The sequence below is a fragment of the Takifugu flavidus genome, chromosome 14 (assembly GCF_003711565.1).
Source record: "Takifugu flavidus isolate HTHZ2018 chromosome 14, ASM371156v2, whole genome shotgun sequence".
Lineage (NCBI taxonomy): Eukaryota > Metazoa > Chordata > Actinopteri > Tetraodontiformes > Tetraodontidae > Takifugu > Takifugu flavidus.
This window is the reverse complement of record NC_079533.1, coordinates 10,970,800-10,989,376: the sequence shown is the minus strand read 5'-3', so window position 1 is coordinate 10,989,376 and position 18,577 is coordinate 10,970,800. Positions and strand designations below refer to the sequence as shown.

At 46.1% G+C, this 18,577-nt stretch overlaps 1 protein-coding gene and 1 long non-coding RNA gene across 3 annotated transcripts in view; one reads left to right on the top strand and one right to left on the bottom strand.

Moving 5' to 3' along the window:
* Positions 1-18,577, top strand: part of LOC130537558 (reticulon-4 receptor-like 1) — a 50,173-nt gene that overhangs the window by 27,201 nt on the left and 4,395 nt on the right. The window lies entirely within an intron of this gene.
* Positions 821-4,602, bottom strand: LOC130537595 (uncharacterized). Of its 2 annotated transcripts, none has more exons than XR_008953653.1 (3): positions 4,073-4,602; positions 3,875-3,993; positions 821-1,157 (listed from the first exon to the last, which is right to left on the bottom strand). It is a non-coding gene; the product is annotated as an uncharacterized LOC130537595 (long non-coding RNA). The 2 variants fall into 2 exon arrangements; XR_008953652.1 differs by having other exon boundaries at positions 4,097-4,602.

The window sequence follows — 18,577 nt, the reverse complement described above, 5'->3', positions numbered from 1 at the left end:
TTAGTGGGTGACTGTGATAATGGAGAGCCCATGAAGAAGACCTGGGAGGGGATCCGAGCCCAAGGGAGCAGTTATTCTGAGGGGGGATGGATGGTGTGTCACTTTGTGCTGCGTTGGGCAGAAACACAACAGTTTTTAGTGATGGCATCCAAGTGACCTTTCCACTAATGCCTCCCCGTCCCCCACGGCGACAAGAGCGCCGCATCCGCCGCCGTCTAGAAAAGTTTCCTGAAATGCAGAAGTCAGTCAGTCCCTCTTTCCTCACCTCAGCTGAGTGTTTAGCAGAGCAGTTCTGAAGCAGCAAAGTGAGGGAAAGGTCTGTAATCACTGCAGGAAGTGACTAAAAAAGCAGCGTGCTGAACACTTTGAGCCAAACAACAAAAGGAATTTGCATCACAATCCAAAAAGTGAAAAAACTGAAGAAAAAACCCCTAACAACAAACAAAAACACCAACCAACCTTCAGCTGCAGCACTCAATTGGTGCATTTTAAGATGGAATTTGTTGCGTCCCCCTCCCCAGAAATGATTACAGGGGAGCAGAAAAAGTTATTTAGATGTATTTTAAATCCAAAAATGATATTCCAATCATGGATACACAATTTCAGTCTCTGATTAACAGGAAACTGAACACCAACAGGAGATAAATCAGCATAAATCCATCAAATAAAGTCTTGATTTTCCAGTTTCCAGCTGTGATGCACGCACACACACACACACACACACACACACACACACACAATTTAGAAAATGACTGAGCGCCATTTCAAATGACACATCTGTGGGAATATGTGAGATTTTTGAGAATGTATAATGATGCTCTTTTCTACTTGTTCTTCCTGCCACATCAATGTTGATCGCTTTTATTTGATTTGTGCTATAAACAGCAAAATGTGCACCGGTCTATTAAATATGACCACTGGAGGGAAAATGCTCAGGGTAACAAATAACGAGCATTTATTAGCATCTCCAAGATCCAGGCAAGATGTGGAAAAATGCTATCAGTGTCCACATGTGTCCCAGCTTCATTGTCCACCTGCCAAGTAATCTGCAGACGTTGGGCAGAATAATGAGTGATGTGCACTCAGACCTGCTCCGTCAGGGCTGAATTGCAGCACAGATTACGCAGCGTTTCTTTACAAAGCCCTTGGCCGCGTAGCTGTGGGTGAGAAATGTTCGCAGCGTTAATGCTAATATGTTCCGAGTCAATTAGAAATTCCCAGATACGCAAACACTTTTTGCAGCGCGAGTTTTGATTAGGCAAAAAGCTTAATTTTGATGTTTTCATTTTCTAAGAGCGGGAGACAAAATGATGTTTACCAATAACATCTGACATCACTCATCACTCATCACACGCTGATAGTAACGTTTAGTCTTTCAGCTCTGATGGCTGAAAGACTAAACAAGCTCAAAATGGGGCCCAATAAAAGCCCGCTATAGACCACCATCGTTAGCAAGTGACCATTATCACGTCCAGCTTTATCCCAGTTTACTCTGCATTTCTGATTGCTCCCTCTCTCTCCATCATTGCACCTATTTATCAGTCTGGACGCCTCTTTGTCCCCTCTGTCCTCGTCCCTGTTATTCTCACCCTCCTGGCTTCAGCGACCTGTCAAATAGATAATCAATAGACTCCCGTGGCTTTGTCCCCCCGTATGCTCCATAATGGGGAGAACGCCGGCGTGCTGAACACACCTCATTAACTGCTGCTTGTGGGTCTTTTTTCCTCGTGCACCTCCTGCCCTCATTCAACACCATGAATGATGCACCTGACAGTCACGGCGGCCACATGCATATTTCAGCCCTCTTTCTAGACACGAGTTACGTCGTGCGGGACACTCTGAAAGTCACCAGCGTTCTGTTTAGAAGCTCCAACCCAAAGGAACAACATTTGTTTGACATTCTGTTATGAAAAAGGCGATGACTGGGGTGTGACTAATCAAGTCGTCAGATCGGATCTTGGAGCACGCGGGCGCCGACTGAGCATGTGTTAACGTAGATGGAGGTGATATGTGAAGGTGGCAGGATGATGCGTCGAGCAGAGTAGACAAAGGAATGTTTAGGAGTGGAGGAGAGAAGGATGTGAATCTGGGAGGATGGCGGAGCTCAGGGATAATCCAGAGACAGTTGTCAGCGGTTTTGCCTCAATACGAGTGTGTGTGTGTGTGTGTGTGTGTTTGGAGAGGAGAGAGAGAGAGGAGAGAGGAGAGGAGAGAGGAGAGAGGAGAGAGGAGAGAGAGAGGGAGAGGAGAGGAGGAGAGAGAGAGGGAGAGGAGAGAGGGGAGAGAGGAGAGAGAGAGAGAGAGGGGAGAGGAGAGGAGAGAGAGAGGAGAGGGAGAGGAGAGAGAGGGGAAAGAGGGAGAGAGAGAGGAGGAGAGAGAGAGAGAGAGAGAGGAGAGGGAGGAGAGAGAGAGGAGAGAGAGGGAGAGAGAGAGAGGGGAGAGGAGAGAGGAGGAGAGAGGAGAGGAGAGGGAGAGGAGAGAGAGAGGAGAGGAGAGGAGAGGAGAGGAGAGGAGAGAGGAGAGAGGAGAGGAGAGGAGAGGAGAGGGAGGAGAGAGAGAGAGGAGGAGAGGAGAAGAGGAGAGAGAGAGAGGAGAGAGGAGAGGAGAGGAGAGGAGAGAGAGGAGAGGAGAGAGGAGAGGAGGAGAGAGAGAGGAGAGGAGAGGAGAGGGAGAGGAGAGGAGAGGAGAGAGGAGAGGGAGAGAGAGAGGAGAGGAGAGGAGAGGAGAGGAGGAGAGAGAGGAGAGGAGAAGAGGAGAGAGGGAGACAGGGGCCTGTGTCTGGTGTGATTCAAAAGCACACATGACATCTCTGTTGTTGGTCTCCCTGACCAACTACACACATCCCAAGAGTAAAACTAGAAAATCCCCATTTCATCACACTGAATTCACTGATTCAGCTCCACGCTTACGTGTTGGGATCATCGCTGCAGGGATCGTTTCATTTTCCCCACCTCTTCCCTTCACTTCTTGCATTTGAGCCCCTTTTTCTAGACCTTTTCTCTCTAACATCTGCAGATGCTTGAATAGATGATGGATGGAGGGTGTGAACGGGCTCTAAACCCCTGAAGTCACGTGCCAGGCGAGGCGTCTCCATCTTTTGCTGCTCCGTCCCGCCGCAGCACAAACGGGAGACTGCAGACTCCCCGCTGAGCCTCCTCGGCCTCCTCTCCTGCGTCGGTGTTATTGTTCGTTTCGATTCCCCGTCGGCAGCCTGCGTGGCACAGACGTCCAAAAGGTGCAACGCTGCACTGCGAGATCTCAGTGGAAATCATTTCTGCTGAACGATGTGCTGAGAACTCTCTAATACCATCGCCGATGAAATTTTCTTTTCCGTCCTGCTTGTTCGGCTCTGTCACACAAATGGTTGATTTAAACTTTCAGCGAAAATTAAGTGACCTTCAGGTCCAGGCTACCCATCATTCTTTTTTCAAAATTTCCCCTGCAAGTCTGAGGATGGATGTTAGAATCTGCGTTCTTTTACTGTACATTACAACTTCTATAATCCCCCGCTCATCCTTTACATTTACATTACAGCTGGAGCACAGACTAAAGCCACAGATTAGAGAGGTTTTTGCAATTGTTAGATTAAAAAAAATGACAGAAGACAGACAAGAGCGTTGGAGGAAGTAATGGAAGTGAGTCACGGAGAGACGAGGTGATGCGCAGATGGATCTGGCACGAGGAAGCAGATGAAATGGAATGACAGACGAGGCAGAGAGTGAAAGAGGTGCAGGGAAAAGGAGCAAAGCCACATCAGCAATAGGTCACCATTCCATTAACTGGGGGGGGGGGGGGGGGCTGGACGAGAGCATGTCCAGATCTGCAGGTTTCCACACACACCGAGCATAAATCCTCAAATGCAACCACACAATACCTGCGACATCCGTGGCACCCCCACACAGAACACATATCGGGACGGCACGGTCAGTGCGGCCCAAGTCCAGATGGGTCCAAAGCTCAGACGACAGGGGGTTAACGTTGGCCCATTATTGCCTAATGAGGTGAAAGCAAGCAGGTCAGGAGCCACATAATCCCCACAGGCCGAAGCACAAATCTGACGTCCCAAACAAACCGGAATCAAGCAAAGCTCAGAAACCTGGAGGAACACCGTGGGGTGGCGTTGGTTACCGTCGCTGTTGCCCTCTGTAGTGTTGGGGCCAGCAGGAGGGTGTCACGCACGTCGCTGCAAATCCTCCGGAGCTTCTTCACTGTTTTCCTGCCAGGCAATCTTTTTTTTATCTTTATATATTCTGTCGTTAAGGAAGAGTCCTCCTGCTGCTTTCCTGACACAACAAGACATGCAGGGCTGAGAGGTGGAGCCCCCTGAACACAGGTGCAAGTAAGCAGCCAATTAAGGGGGACAGGAAGTTTAAATTTAGACAGAAGTCGTGAACTACAAAATAAAACCGGCATTACAAAAAACAACCTCTGAAATAGGGAGAAGACAGAAACTGAGCCTACAGAATGAGAAAATACGAAAATACGAAATAAGAAAATACACGGCAGCACAGCCGAAGGATTTTCTTGTTTTGCTTTTGCTGGTGTGCATTCCACCCATTTCTTTTGCCTCTTGATTTCAGAGCAGCTCTACATTTCAAGAGGTTTTCCTCTACCTCCCAGCCTCCCTCTCTTCTTCTTCTTCTTCTTTTTAAACCAAGCTGCTTTCTAGTTAAAAAAGGTTGCCCTTTCTCACCTTGGCTCAGCCTTGGAGATTTATTTTGGGGCCTGTACCTGTTAGCTCAGTGGAGCGTTGTGGGTGTCAGGCTTACCCACCGGTGCTCTGCCCCCCTCCCTCCTCCCTGCTCCCTTCAATCATTTTATCCTTTCTTTTGATCGGCCTCCATCCCACTGCAGGCTAACGTCCGCCCCGCCCTCCCCGTGTCTCCGCTGATCATTTAATAAGGCATATTTTTAGCGTAATTTTTTGGCAGCGGAACCCTTTCTGGGGATGGTCGGTGCCGGGGTGCGAGGATTCAGCCTGGGAGGTTGGCGAAGGTTACCGCCACACTGGAACTATAATTACCTCAGCTGTCGGTCAAACAGCAGCACATCCAGAAACAGGCTTGCAGGCTCTCACACACCTATAGGCTCCTGTGAGGTCAGGAGAAATTCATCTGTGTGTTTGGATATTACGCAGCGCTCTGAGGCTGCTCATCAACCTGTCACCGCCACGGCTCCGCCGCTAACAAAGGCGCCATATTACCAGGCTCGAGAAGGTCCTGGTGCGCAAATGCACAAGCAGATAGTCGCACTCCGCTGTGTGTACACGCGCATTGAGCTGCTTAAGTTTCGGAGTCTTCTGCTCACCGCACGCCCGCGTGTCCGTGGGGCAGTTTTCATCCCTGCTGACTCACTCCGAAGATTCTTTGAGCTCGCCAAAGGTCACATTTGGTGGCTGCGTGTTCTGCATGTGAATGTGTCGCTTGAGGAAACCTACAGATATCTAGAAAATACTGAGATAATTAGGAGGTTTAGATGTTTTTTCATGGAGGATTTCTGCGCAGGGATCACGGTGGGCGTACTACGGAATGAAAGCAGGGCCAGGGATTTGTTTTTTTTAACTTAATGTTGGAATATAAATAGAGGCGTCTGTGGGGTATGACAACAGTAAATGAGAAATGCACAATGAAATTAAAAACCCCACGCCTCCGTTTCTAAAGAGATTGTGAAAAATCTGCTGTCACTCACCAAAAAAACATCTATCAAGCAGAAAATTGCGCCGTTAAAATGTCATTATTTGGCATATAAAACCATTCCAATTGTCATTAGCATGAAAAGGCAAAACACACTAATAACTTTCTGCCAAGAACAATTATTAATATTTTTCTTAAAACGGTTCTTAGAACAGTGACAGGTGCCTCATTTTCCCCACCAGGATGCATGTGTGATATAATTATATTGTCAATAAGCCTCATGTGTCAAATACATTATGTGAAATTATATCCTGGTCTCAGCTTGTCTTGAGCTTGTGCAGTAAACAGAAAACTCAAGCCCATTTTAAATCAAGCTCTGACCTTGTAAACCCAACACTGCTGGAGCTTTTGCATGATGATACAAGACCCGACTTTAAAAACACGTTCTGAGGCTAATCCTGCCGACACGCCGCCGCACAGAGAGAACAAGTGGAAACAAGGCATTTTTTAGATGCATGTGCAGGTGAAGCATTTGGACCTGGACTAAAAAACCCTCCTCTATGTCTTCTGGTCTAACCTCTCTCCTGTTGCAAGTCTCCACTCGCTGGAATCTGATGCAGGAATACAGGAATGTTCCCACCTCTGTGCTGGGATCCACATTCATTCAAACACAACATGGGGATTATTTCCAGCTCCTTCTGTGCTGTAATATGCCCGGCGCTTTGTTTTGATGTGAACAATGCACCGACCAGAGGATCACCGCAGGAGGTCTGAGCGGCACTGGGAGTGGCGCAGTGGGGAAGGCAGCTTAGGAGCTTATGGACAACCAATACAGCTGCTAGAAACAACAGCAAGGAGCCGCTCCCGTCCGCACCCGCCTGCTGCCAAACGCAATAAATCAGGCCGCACTTTCCTGTCTCATAACAGAAGCAGCTGTTCCAAACTGACAGGAAATGAATAAAGAAATAAACAAAGTGCGGAGAGGCATTGTGAGAGGTGACAGATCCTCTGCCGCTGTCTGTTTATGCCGTCAGGTTCTTGTTTTTAGGCGGCATAAATCAAATCTCAGGACCACCTCAGTGGAAATTTGTCACATCTGCAGCAAACACTGGTGTTGATAACGGGGTAAATGTCACATCATTCCTGGGATTGATGCAATTACATCTGTCAGAACATTCAGGGGATTGACAACAAGGTTTTTTTTTACCCAGTTTCTGGGACTGATGGAAGCTTGGAGTCTGTCTAGCGAAGCAGTTCACAGCTTAAGAAGGGAGGCAGAGACCGCTTTGCTCACCTTCCATCAACTGCACTCAGACACATTAAACTGATGCAGCCCAAGAGGACTGATGCTGCTCAGCCTGAGCTTTTATTCTCCATGTGGAATCTTGTGAGTAGCATCATTTTAAGATGTCTTACTAGGACAGAAAAGTAGTTCTCGCTTGGCTGCAGCACCTGAGATGTCAGTGTGATGTGTGTTTAGTAATGTTACACGGCCCCCTAAAGATGCCATCAAAATTAAAACTCCGTGGGAAAACTTGTGGGACTCCGACACGGTCCCACAACAGAATAATAAACATAAACGCCCCATGTTGAATCCAAGAAGGTCCAGTTAAAATTTAATTTTACATTGTTGTACTAAAAAAACACTTCTGCTCAAGCTCAGGAGATGTTCGATTACACGGAACACTCGTGCTGATCATTAAAGATGTAAAACATTTTATAATTTCAGAGCTTCTAGGCCGTTTTGGTGGATAATGACATCAGTCGTAGCTCGGTTCCACAGCCGGTTTTCCCTCTCCTCTCCTTGCTCTACATCCCTCGTGCTCTAATCAGACTTTTCTTTCAGAGAAATGCAGGGAGAGGACAGAATGTCTCCAGGAGATTTGAGAAGCCCATAAAGTAAAGTGGCTCTCGTCCAAAGGCAGCTAAGAGGCTCAGGGGAGGACGGCAGTCGCAGCCTTCTTCCAGAAACATGTGCCTCAAAGCAGTGACACGGTATCACAGAGAGAGTGGAGCATGGAGAGGAAGCGGAGGAGGCTTAGAAGACAGGAGGAGGGAGGAAGAAAAGCAGAGACAGTGAGAGGGAGGAAGAACTTGGTCAACTTGTCATCCATTATAGATTTCCTATTATTCATTCAGGCCCGACCAGCCTGAGCTTTGCTGTTCTGCCTCTTTCATCCGCGTCTGTCTCTAGGTAGAAAAGTATTTTAGGCTCCTGTACAGGCAGCGCGGTGCCAACACACACGCAGAAGAGAGCTTTTAAAACAAACCACACACTCACTGATTCACTGAATCCAGCTGGTAAACATATTTACCGCAGACATCACGCCAATTCTGCAGTTTAAAGGCGCACGTATGCGTGTGTGCGGCTATTCTGGGATGTTGGCAATACTTTAAATCATGCTTGTATGCTAGGTTTTCACTGTCCAATCAAACTATCCCTTATACCTGCAGTGCAAATGTTCATTAGATCTAAATTTATGTTAGAGGATGTGTTAAACGTGATCGGCCCTTGAATGTCGCCCACTGCCACGTGTTTACACACTGCAGTGGCCAAACGCATCAGCATCTTCCTGCTTTAGTGTATATCTGAACATAAGCAAGAAACGCTTATAGATTTTTATTAAAAAAGAAAAGGAAACAACCTCATTATCGCATTAGCTCGTTTAGTTATTAAATTAAGTGCATAAAACAAATGAGATTACAAGTGATTTATTCGTTAAATCATCTCCGCGTGTGAATGTAATCAGTGTAAAAACAGACCGTGACTCACCGATTACATGTCTGCTCACATGGAGTCTACATGCAAACACACCTTGGCCTCGCAAATCCCACGTTACCCATCTCTCCTTCTGGTCACGGTTTAAGCCGTTACACAATGGCCGCGGGGCTAAATGCCTCTAAAATGCACGGAACACACAGTCGAATCCCTGGAGAATGAAAGAGAAACAAGAGAAAACACTCTCCTTCCTCCCCTGGAAGGGCTGTCAGACTCTGTCTTATCACTACAGTCACTGCGGTGGCAAAAAGTTGGTTTATTTCATACTGGAGTCGGGGTTTTTTTCATCCCTCTGAAATATTCTAAGTTCATGTGACAGTTTTGGGGGTTTCGGTTATGTGTTGCAATATTGTCTGAGTGGATGTGGAGAGCTTCTCAGCGGTTCTGTCGTTTGTGGAGGAGCTGAAGGTTCGAGGGCGTCCAGCGAACGTCGGTTCTAGTCCCTGAAATTTAAATTTTGGTAAAGCTAATGGATGAAACAGTGAGCATGTGGTTTGTTGACCCTGTCAGGGGAGAATCATTACCGTTAATGGACTTGTTGTTAAAAGAGGAGTGCGAATGCCAGCACCTCAGGAGGTGGGATGTAAACACCAGATGAACACAGCAAGAGGTCCGTGAGTTGGTCAGCAGCGTTTAATGCATGTGCGGGACCAGACGAGGGACTGGGGGGGGGGCAGAAAGAGGATTTTATTCTGCCACCAGTGTCTTGTTGTGGCTGAAAGCAGCTGTGAATGAATTCATGTGAGCCATTGGGATTGGGAAGACTTTTGTGGGTTTTGTGTGTGTCGTATTCACCACACACACACACACACACACACACACACATGCACGTGCATGTTAATTAAAAAAAGTCCTTGTAATTTGTATTAATTTATATTTTTTATAGCTGAATAAGTGGGTGTATTCTCGAGAGCATGTTTGTTTCCATATTCTCAGGACTGCAAATGCTCATTTATGGTTTTCCAAATGTTTGTTTTTTTTCATAATCTACTTCACTTCAAAGAGGCAGATGGAGAGAGCTGGGGGGCGTCTAGCATATGGGCTTTAATTGAAGGAAAGACAGACAAATGTGGAGATAAAGAGAGAAAAATTAGGTTTTTGTGTGTGTGTGCGCATGTGTGTCTGAGAGAGAGAGAGAGAGAGAGAGAGAGAGAGAGAGTTAAGAGTTGAAGGGTTGAAATGATGCTGGCATTGAGTTTACCTCAAAGCACTTACCATCTTACAAAATCCCTGCAGCAGAGAATGATTGAGTGTGTGTGTGTGTGTGTGTTTTCTTGAAAATGCAACAAAGTGTCCTCAAGAATACATAATTACCTAGCAAAGTAAGGGCAATTCGGCTGGTCTACATGCCCTCCACTGATAGGTTGAGAGATTTAAGGTAAGGTTTTATTTAGTTGTGTTGGGCTGTGGATACACAACAGGGAACAGCTTTATAGTCCCCATTAGCCATTAGGATAAATGTCTGTATGTGCTTGCAATAGAGAATCATTACCAAGTTTGAGTATAAATACAAATATATATACAGATTTCTTACAGATATTGGCGAAACAGGAAAAACACCACATTCTTGTCAAATGATGCTTATAAGAGAAATCAGCTAATCAGTAGTTTATAATTACCAGTAATGATGCATCTCCTGGGCATCAGTACAGGCACATATCAGTCATGATTTCAGAACATGTCACCATGGCAACTCGTCACTTATTGTCCCAGATGAGACAACCGAAGCGGGACTGTCAAACCATCAAACCACCATCAGATAGAAAAACAATCTTCTCATTTCAGGCCCCCGTCTGGTCAGTTACGCTGATAATGTTAGTGCTGTCTGTTGGTGTGGGACTTGATTAAATGTCAGAGAACTAGATGTAATATCAACAACAGGACCCAGTCAGACTCCCGACCGGCTCCACATTAAGGCCACTGCCGTTTAACATCAGTGCTTGCCAAAGGGTGATTGCCAGTTAGTAACACAAGTGTGGTTGGCTGTCTGCCCCTCAATGACTTGATTCCATTAACAAGGGTTTGGAAGGATTATCCTTGAATCACTCTGTGCCAGTTTAAACAGCGATCAAGGCCCAGTGCTAGCAGTAAGATTAAATTTAGATCAAACTTTGTTTATTCAGGGTTGCAAATAGAGAATTATCACTTGAGTTTTGTGCAACTGTGATATTCCTCATGCTAGTTTTACATGGCTAAAAAGAATGCCTCAGATATACATCCAAAAATAATTCAATACTAAGAGAGAGATAGAATAAAACAATAAAAAAACACTTTCCTGTAGCAAAACAAAGAAACCAATGCCTCCTGCTGAAGATTCTTACGCACAAAAAACTACATTATCTGACCGGACTTTGCTCATTTGAGCTCCAAAACATCCAGTCAGATTCAGTTATTAATGTTTTAGAGCAAAACGGAGAAAGTAATCCGCACATTTTGGCAAAATTGTGGCAGTAATTGCTTTGTCAACTGGCTGAACCAATGATTTCAGCTTTCACCGTGCCAGCTACAGACAGCAAGCGCTCAGTGGCTGACAAGAAGAAAAATGCCAATTTTGAAAGTCATTATATATATTTCACGTGCAGGCCCTGCCATTCATTGGTGATTATGACACATAAGTGTGATCGACACAACACGCTGGTGGTTTTTGGAGAACAGCTGCAGCATGAAAACGGCTGTTCCAGTGTTGGAGGTCTTGGAGAGCAGGAGGGAACGTGCATCTTTGGTTATCTCAGCTAAAAAAAAAGGGGTGAAAAATGGTTCCATTCCAGCTGCTCCGCAATGTGGATTCAGATGTGTGCCAGGTAACAAACGTATCATGCTTTAATACAGTGGGACCTCTACTTACGAACGTCTCTACATGCGAAATTTTCAGGTTACGAAACGTCTCAACGGGAAAATATTTCCTCTTGTTACGAAAGAAAATACAAAGGTCAAAAATACGCTACCGCTGCTACTCGCAGCTTGCGGAGTTTAGCGAACGCAAACATGCTTGTAGCTGCTCTGCCATTGGCTATCGCCTAGCATCTTCCTGTCATCCCATTGGCTAGGAGGGACCTCAATATGTACAAGTTTGTGTGTATCCCAGCGTCTTCTTCGTCGTCTTCGGGATTTATTGTGGGTGTTTGTATGTTTGTCCATTAGATGGCGGTGTTACCACAAGTGTTAATGTCCGTTGCTAGTAATGACAGCTAATGTAAGATTAGCCTGTAATAAAGTTCATTTTGGAGAAGCCTTGCACTGAATTCCTACATTTATTGTGGGTTAATCTAATTGTAACATGTATTTGTTACATATTTTGATGCATTTTTATGGTTTATAAAAAAAAAAAATGTCCGAATTTTTGGGGGCTTGGAACGGATTAGGGCATTTACATGGAAAACGCGTCTCTACTTACGTAATTTTCAGGTCACGAAACTCCCGGAACCAATTAATTTCGTAAGTAGAGGTCCCACTGTAGTGTGTTTCAGGAATGACGCCTCACGCACGCACACACAGACGCACACATGCACACACTGCACAGGTCAGTCCCAATTCAGACACGAGTGGGAGGTGGAGGATCAGAGGAGGAAGAGGAAGATGCGGAGGAGGAACAGAGGAGTGGAGTGAAGGATGGGGGGGGGGCAGCGAGAGGTGCCGATAAAACAGATGAAAAATGTAGAGAAGAAATTTGGAGCATTTCTAAGACCAGGACTGATCCTCCGTTGATGTTTGAGTGTGAGTTGCTTTCTATTGTGTATGTGTGGGAGGGTGTGTGGAAAGTACAAACCTTTCCACAAAAGTGTGTGTTACTATGCATGCAAATGTGGTGTGTGTGTGTGTGTGTGCGTGTGTGTGTGTGTGTGTGTGTGTGCGTGTGTGGGAATTACTTGTTTCCTGCTTAGTAAAGGAATTCAACAGATACCAAAGTCTGCCTTCAGTGTTCAGGCTGTTTGAGGTTAGGCAGGAAGGAGTGGGAGATTTATCTGCCACATCCACAAAAACACCATTTAAGCAGGGTCGGGCTTGCTGTTATATCAACATGTCGAAATATGTTCCAATAGAATATATTTTTTTTAAAGGTGCAATGTGATTTAAGCCTCTCTTTTAGTGTTGGGGGAGTCTAGAAGATCAAGCCGTCCGTAAATGAAGGCGTGCTTTCTTGCATTTCCTCTTCCCTTTTCCTGTTTTTGCCTCAGGTGCAACAGAGACAAAAATCTGCATTTAAGCTTGAGTGCAAGCCCAAAAACCGCCTGCCTGCTCAGCGCGCACGTAGGTGCAGGTGACAAACTTTATATCCAAGTCTCTCTATTTAGATTTATGCCTCAAAGCCCTGTTTGGGTTACAGCTTCATAGGTCTTTAGTGTAAAAACAAGGCTGTTTTGTTGACAGAGCGAGGCCTCCAGAGCAGTAAAGTTGGCACGGGCGTGCTGGAAAACTGTGCCCGACAGCAACGCGCTGGCTTTTGTGCAGCGGGACATGGCAGTCGTTCAGCGGGTAACGGCGTACTAAACCAGCTCCCCAGAGGCGTTCACGGTGCTGCTCTCAAACAGGATGGAAATAGTTGTTTGAGGAACAATAGAGAAAGTGGGTGCTGGGAAAATGTTTATAGGAAGGTGGTGGTGGTGTGTGTGTGTGTGTGTGTGGGGGGGGGGGGGGTGCCAGGGGGGTTAGAAAGTAGTGCGTGCGAGCAAATGAGGGGCAGAACGAGACGTTTCAAAGGATTCTAACCTTCGCAGAGGCCCGACGCCGATGACTGATGGCGACGTTTTTAACCGACAACCTTCACGTTAACCAGCCAGAGTCTGATGAGGGACTTTCGCCGCTCCATCCATCTCTCTGGAACGGATGGAGAGAAGCTGCCACGTCTCCCTCTCTCCCATCAGGCATCCTTCCGCCTCTCTTTCCACTGGCCTTCTCACATTCCATGACCGATCTCTTGTCCTCATTATTCCTCTGTTGATGTTTTCATCCGTGAGAAATGTGAAGAATCAGAGCGGGGAGGACATGCACGCCACTAATATTGTGCACATATTCTCGTGTTCATGCCTGAAATGCTGTCAGTTCAATGTTTTGGTTCCTGCGAGTTGCACTGTGCTGTAGGTGCAGCCGGATTCTCATGAGAATAATCTTTCTCTTGCTCTCAGACTCACATTTCTCAGTCTGGAAAACTCAGTTTGGAGGTCCGCACATCAAGCCCCATCGCGTCTGGACCCGTTAATAAGATAAACTGAGATTAATTGACAATGCAGGTGCTTGAACATCATGTTCGCCGTTAGGATTTGCAACCCTTCTGCCTTCTGGCTGATCCCGAATCAGCGCCTGTCTGATATTTAAGTGGCAGAGCATCACAGAACGTAGAGAAACCAGCAGCAGCTGCAGCAGCGTCCTCGGTGTTGAGGAGAACCGGACAAACAGGCTCCGAGAGGAGAGAAGATCCTGCATTTTCTCTGCTTCCTCCCCTTCTCTTCCTCCAATTGATGGGCTCATTTCTCACCACTGACTTTGTCTGCAGAGCTAGTGATGGGACGATACTCGAGCCCCCCCCCCCCCCCCCACACACACACACACACACAGAGTTTACAGTAAACAATGTTCTCTTTCAATACTTTGGGACACTCGAGCCTTCGGGGAGAGTAAATGAAAAGAAAGATGGTGCTGATGAAGAGCTGATCGCACACTTGAGGGACGAGCTGATAAAATAGCCCACAGCTCTTTGTACAGCAGCGGCATCTTTAAACACACTGAGATTGTTTTCAGAGGCGCCTTTCCGAGCTGATGAAGAGGAGCAGAAGAGGCCGCGGCTCTGCAACCTCACACGCCTGCATGAATTAACGTTTGACACCTGAAGAGGAGGTGCCAGCCACCCCCCCAATCCCGGTCAACCACGACCCCTTCCCCCGTAGATCTGTGTCACCCCGTCAGACTGCGTTAACCATCGGGGTTTCAGTGAGGCAGAGCAGCTGCAAAGAATAAACAAGGAAGCTGTGGCCTTTGCTCTTCGATTATGCATGATGTTTGTGTGTGTGTGCGTCTGTATGTGTGTGTGAGAAAGAGAGAGAGAGAGTGACGGAGTGAGAGGGCTGGGCAGTTTTTCAGAGTCTAATTGGAGCTTGATTAGTGTTGAGATATGCTTAGCCTTTCAAATGACCCAATTACTTCATGCAAAGAGGGTAGAGGTTATTTTTGCGCTCTCTCTCCCTGTCAGTATCTTTTTCTCGCTGTCTCAGTGCCAAATACACACAGACACTTGGTCAGAGTAGAATCCCTGTTACTCTAATGGGTCATCAGTGTGGGGGTCAGAGGCCGAGGGGACAGACAGAGAGATCCAGGCTGCTGAGGCGGGTTGGGGGGGGGGGGGGATTGGGAGATAGCACAAAGCTCGATCTAATTAGTAGACGCTTTGAAAAATGAGCGTCACAACGACTTTCTCAGATTAGTTGATTAGGTAACACTTACTTCATGAGGATGATTCTTACATTATTTTTACATTTAGTTTTTAATGCTCTGCCTCCCTGCTGGATAAATGGGGAAACACCTCTGTGCTGCAGCTCCTGCAACCCACAAATTGTATTAAACGTCTGAAAGATTGGGAGCATTCTCCCCTCTGCTGAGGCAGCACTCATTTAAGTAAACAACTGCATGAAATCCAGACTGGATTTATGGGATCCTTTAGAGAATGAGTCCTGAGTGGCAGAAAAATGATGTTCACAGGAGTAAAACTTGAAGAAATGTTTGTCCTCAGAGGATGCAGGCCTGGAAATATTGACCCGGGCCGACTCTGATATGAAGATAGATGTGATGGTGATGCCCTGGATGAGAGGGGAGGATTATATAGAGCAGAGATATTTCAGCTGTCTCTCCGAGGCGACGCCGCCGTTTAAGTCTCTCATTAACTCTGCCTGAGATTTATCACCATTTGAATAAGCAACACTAAATGATCTTTGGGATTATGTGAGACTAAATCAACCACCAACAAGGGAGGAGCAGCAGCGGCATTGAGCGTCTGAGCTATTGCTGTCACCCCTCCCTCACTCTTTCCTCCCCTTCCTCTCCTCCCTCTCAGTTTCTGTTTGCATTTTATTCGGGATTCCATTTTCTCGGGCAAAATCCATCCAACGCCGTTAATTAGGGCTGGGTATCGGAGCCTCCGCGTGGGCGCGCCAGCCTGCAGCCTGGACGCACCGGGGTTGCACTAGAACCCCCCCACGTGCTGGTCTCTTTCATGTCTAATCAATTTGCAAGTGTTCTTCTGGCTTACCTCGCAGAGGGTCACAGAATTAGTTTGGAATTCATCAGGAGTCACGGCTGTGTTCTGCGCCCGGCAGACAGACATTTACCCTCCTATAAGAGTCTTTGCTTCACATTCTCTGTCATCCCCATCATCTGTTTTCAGCTCCAGTCTGACTTCTCTCCTCCCTCCCTCCCTCTCCTGCTCTTTGATGTCATGCGAGCTGCTCTTCCTCTTTGAATCTAATATCGCCAGTTCCTGCCCTCCTCCCTCCACCCCGGCTTCTCTTTGTGATTGACAGGTGTCTTTTTCAGACGTCGGGCAGGACGGGAGGCAGATGTGACGACGGCTTGACACACAGCGTGTGTGTGCTGAGCGCTTTATTTTATTTTTTTCTCAATTTTCCGTGCGAGTGTGCACACGCGGAGGCCGCTGCAGAGGAACGGCTGAGACACAAAATGTCTCTTGTAATTGAGCGCTGGCTGTGCTTGATGATGCTTCTGCCAAACATCCAACAAAAGAGGCTAAAATGAGAATTTAGACAAACAAGCAGCGGGAAACCGATGCAGGGACACCGAGAGTAAATGAGAAAATGACAGAGACAGAGAGGATTTTTGTAAATACCATCCAGTCCACTGAACCTGAGTTTAATTGTATCTATTTTAACATCCAGAACCTTAGACCAGCTGATGTTTATTTTATTCCATTCTCTCTTGGAACACTTGGAATCAACCTCTACTTAAAGTAGAAATATGTGAGGGAAAATAGATGCAATAAAAGTAAATCGCGTTTGAGTTTTTTAAATTTTTTATGTTTTGGATAAAGCCCACATTTTACTGAGTTAAAATAAGCATTTTTTTTATTTTAGCCCATAAAACTGCATGAAGGCTGATTAGCAACAGTAAGCGTGCACAGATATCAATCATTCAGACTCTAATCTTGTCAGTGTGGGCTGTTTGCTTTGTGTGCAAGTGTACATGTTTGTAGCATCGCATCATATATAACCTGCACGTGAAATAAAAGGTGAAATAAATAATAAAGCCCGATTGATGCTAATTTATTATTGACATTTAGGCAGCAGCGTCAAGCTTTACAGCCGCTCCCTCCGGTGGCCCTCGGTGATGTGTCTCTACCTCCGTCCTCTATCTTGCTCCGTTACCCATTTCACACCCATTTCTTCCCCTCTGTTTGCCCCAGAGCTTTAATTGGTCAAATGTTGTTGTTCTAAGCTGGAAGCTGCAGAGTGTATTCCTGCCCCTGGGACGCGAGCGATTTGATCTCTCTGTTCTCTTCCCCTCTGTTTATTCTGTCCATCTTTCTGCTTCTCTGCCTCCACGATGTTTGCATTTATCCCTCCTCTGTTGTTTTATTTGCTGCCCGCTGTGTCTGTTAATTAAATATTAAACAGCTACTTGCTATATTCAGCACGGACTGAGTGGAAATATGAACAGCCTGTCTATTTCTGTGGCTTTGTGTCCTGGCGTGTTTGTATTTTCTTGTGAAGATCGATGTTTGTGCTCGACTGAGCTCCTTGATTTCGACAGAATCGCTGCCTCATCATTCACTCTTTTGGCTTTAGCTAGCTTTGTGTTTATAGTCAAATATTAATGGTGATATCTGGATGTGTGCTAATCGTCTTAAGGTCTTCATATCGTCACTTGGCTTATGTGAAAGCCGGTCTCTCTTTGTCCAGAATTCCATCAGAAAGTGCTCATCATGAATCACCTCCTGCATCGCTGCTAAGCAGGCTGAATGAGGCACTCTGAGCACTGATGAATTAATTGCTTGTTGGGATTCTAAGCCCTCGTTGACACAGCAGCCTCTTAAAGCCTGAAATGTGCTCGATCACGTCAACCCTTGTTGATGGGATGTGACGACGTGAGCTTCGCCATCATTATTTTAGTTTTTTTTCGCTGAATCATTGTTTGACTGGGATGTGCGGTGCCAGAGTTCGCAGGGAATTATTTATTTATTATTGAGGTTTTTGGCTGCACAGTGTGTAGACCTGTTAAGGAGGCAGAGGGGCCAGCTCTGATTGCTTTGGGTTCAGGTCCAACACCTCTCTCCTCTCCACCAAATTAGATTAGCCTTTTCTCTCCCTGAACTGGGCACCCTTTTGCTGTCCTTCAGATGATAGTGTGTCTCCTTTCCTCAGAGATTTCTTTGACCATTGCTGCAACAATCCTGTCAAATTAAAATCATCTGAGGGAAAACCTCCTTTTTATGTGGTCACTGAGTCTCAAAGATATCAAGTTGGAAACGGTTTTCACGCTGCTGGTGTTGTTTAATCAGGGTATCGATACAGAACAGCTAAAAGCTGCAGCCATTTGCTTTTAATCATGTTTACAACATGTGTGAGGATTTTCCAGCAAAGGATTGACTTGCTGTTAGCATATCAGTGCTGGATGGATGGAAAAACACACAGCCTCGCCATGTTACTGACAAATAACTAAAAACCCACAAACAGTCACACAAACACAACCTGGTTACACATAACTATACAAACACGTGTTCCACGCAGGATAACGTGGGTCTGCATCACTCATTTCAGGACATGTTGTTCTTTATGGATCATCTGTGTCCTGGTTGACCTGACATCTGTCCATCACATCTGCCCAGTTCACTGACACACAAATGCACAAGGTTGGACACATGTCACCACACGCTCCATCTTCCTGTTAGCTCAGCTTGACCGTCTTTGCCTTCAATTTATATTCTTTTATCGCCCCCACCCTCGCAGGCCTTACAATACATCAAAAACCAAGGAGTGATCCAAGGATGGGAAACTATATCATAGGAGGTCTAAGATGAGGGAACTCTGGAAACAAAAAAGAAATACCCACTTCATAGACCCTGCAGATGATTCCTGCTACATTATCAGCATTCCCTCACCCCCCCTATTCTTTTTCTCTCCTTCCTCTCTTATTGTGGGAATGTATTACAGGTGTGCTGCAGCCT